The 2,831-nt window shown below is 54.3% G+C and overlaps 1 non-coding gene across 1 annotated transcript; it reads left to right on the top strand.

Annotated features, from left to right (window-relative positions):
* The first annotated feature begins 995 nt into the window (after positions 1-995).
* Positions 996-1,070, top strand: Trnas-cga. Its single transcript has one exon. It is a non-coding gene; the product is annotated as a tRNA-Ser (tRNA).
* Positions 1,071-2,831: the final 1,761 nt, after the last annotated feature.

Below are 2,831 nucleotides of genomic sequence, written 5' to 3'. Positions count from 1 at the left end.
ACGTTTATTATACAATTTTCAGGTGTTACAATCTATTTTTTTTTAATTCTTATATCCTTATGTTTCGCTCTTATATCAATTCTCATATGTTATTCTTATGTTTATTCTTCAGACAGATATAGTGCACTCCCTTGGATGATACTGATCGTAGAATCAGTGGAAACGTAAAAATTCCGATCAACGCGAGTATCAGGCGAAGAGAGTTTTGCCGCAGCGACATTTCTTAGTGCGACTCTCCCTCGAGAAAGAAACGTTATCTTTGCGGAAGATTTCACACGTTGGCAATGGTTGTGCAACTAGCGCTTGCGGTTAATTATGAACCACAATACACTACACGAATCTCACGAAAAAAAATTTCAAACAATTTTTCTGGTCATCTACTTTTTATTTTGTTTTTATTTAATTCATTCAGAAGAGATACAATTATTAGAAGACCCTATCCACTGTGTCACCGCTTCGATTGGCCTACTCGGTCGCTAAAAGGCGCATAAAGCACGTCGAAAGCATTTTGATTGTCGTTTACTCAGAAACGGTCGAATAGCTAGGTCAGTTCGCTTACCAGAATGAGATTTTCACTCTGCAGCGGAGTGTGCGCTGATATGAAACTTCCTGGCAGATTAAAACTGTGTGCCCCACCGAGACTCGAACTCGGGACCTTTGCGTTTCGCGGGCAAGTGCTCTACCATCTGAGCTACCGAAGCACGACTCACGCCCGGTACTCACAGCTTTACTTCTGCCAGTATCTCGTCTCCTACCTTCCAAACTTTACAGAAGCTCTCCTGCGAACCCTAATCTGCCAGGAAGTTTCATATCAGCGCACACTCCGCTGCAGAGTGAAAATCTCATTCTGGAAACAATCCCCAGGCTGTGGCTAAGCGATGTCTCCGCATTATCCTTTTCTTCAGGAGTGGTTCGCAGGAGAGCTTCTGTAAAGTTTGGAAGGTAGGAGACGAGATACTGGCAGAAGTAAAGCTGTGAGTACCGGGCGTGAGTCGTGCTTCGGTAGCTCAGATGGTAGAGCACTTGCCCTCGAAAGGCAAAGGTCCCGAGTTCGAGTCTCGGTCGGGCACACAGTTTTAATCTGCCAGGAAGTTTCAGTTCGCTTACTGTGGCTCCTCTTCCATTGAGCGGAGTTTCTGAGAAATCGTGTCATGCCACTTGCCGTGTTCTCCTCGCCGCTTATGGAAGGCATCGCCGCCGTGGCTCTTTCGCTTTCGTGTGGACCGCGCCTGAGTTGACAGCGCATGCGACAGGTGCCCGGCACACCCTCTGTCATCGGGCGTGTACGCGCCGCTTATCGCACGAGCTGCCACGCGGGCGCGTTATCACGGACAAACTGTAACACCCGCTCGGCGTGTCCGATCCCATTACATGCCGCGGACAAGGGCACCGCCGACGTGTCCTTCCTTCTCTCTCTCTCTCTCTCTCTCTCTCTCTCTCCGTCTTTTTTATTAATCTACGCGCTTAGTCCCTAATTCAATATACATGAGGAGGCGGGCGAGACGTTGCCGCTCCTCCTGCGCTTGGACCCGCTGCTCGGGCTGTCCGACTCCTTTTCTGGAAGCGCCGCCGAGGAGGCATTTAGTATGTGATTCCTGGCTCGTATAACCAATCTAATCAGATAAACACGCGGCCTGACAATAAGACTACGCGGCGCCGGTGCCGGGGCGGGTTATTTAGATTAACGAAAGGGAGCGCAGCCGGGCAGGACGGCCGACCGGCCGAGCTGAGGCGAGGAAAGCCGAGGACACGCCGCGCGTCCCGTTTTTGTTCGCCGCCGCGCGGTCAGCTCCCTCTAATAGGGCGGGTGCGTGCGCCAAGATATACGGCGGCTCCTCGCACACCTGGTTTAGCATTGCCCCAGACGGGAGCCGCCGGGGGGGAATCTCGCAGAAAAGGACTAAAACGGGGCGGGGACGGGAGAGAAATGGTTAAACAAAAAGCGCCACCAAAAACAAACAGTGGCGGTGGTGGTGCGGCGGCGGCGGTGAGCGCAAACGAGCAGCAGTCGGGGCGACCCCTCCCCCTACCCCCCTCCATCACATTACTCGCGCGTGCGTGCTCGAACACCACACACACGCACATACAAACACACACACACACACACAGCGACTGCATACATTAGGCTACCACTTAGCCGCGTGCCCGAGCACAATATTTAGCATTTCATTTGCATGATATTCTTTCAGGCGGGCTGCGCGTCGCCGCGGCGGAGTCGGCCTGCGCGACCACCGCGCCTCAGTACGCTGCTATCTATAGCAACCGCTCCGCGGCCACTTGTGTATTGTCGCCTCTAGTACAGGCGTGGTACGAGGGGAGGCGGAGAGGTGGGGCCGAGTGCGCGAGAGAGGGGGGGGGGGGAGGGGAGGGGTACGGGTAGGGGGTAAAGGACGGCGAGCGCAGTCGTGGCAGAGCAGAGAAAATAAAGAAAAGGGAAAAAAAAGCAGTGGGAGGGCGGGGGGGAGGGGGGGGGGGAAGGGGGGAGACAGTGAGAAGTAAAGAAAAGGAAAGTGGGCACGGTGTCCGTACCTGCTGCTGGGTGTGACAGGCCGGATAACAAGAGACGCTCAACTGATTGCGTATTGGCTGAGGTACAGTCGCGTCGCGTCGCGCCACACGGCGTCGCGTCCACACGCACGGCAAGGCCACCGCCGCCCACGCTGCACACGCACCGCGCTCCGTGTCTCGCTCCTCACGCCTACGGCGCGTCCGGGCGGCAAAAAAAGTGAAAGTTACGAGCGATGCGGATCAGTTCCATAAACCGCGCCCAGTGGCGTTGTCTACGGACGTGACGCGACTGGCGTCCGAACACGTATTCACAATTTCTGTGG

The sequence above is a fragment of the Schistocerca americana genome, chromosome 3 (genome assembly GCF_021461395.2).
Source record: "Schistocerca americana isolate TAMUIC-IGC-003095 chromosome 3, iqSchAmer2.1, whole genome shotgun sequence".
NCBI lineage: Eukaryota > Metazoa > Arthropoda > Insecta > Orthoptera > Acrididae > Schistocerca > Schistocerca americana.
Note: the sequence above shows the minus strand (reverse complement) of the source record. Positions and strands in the feature narration are given on the sequence as shown.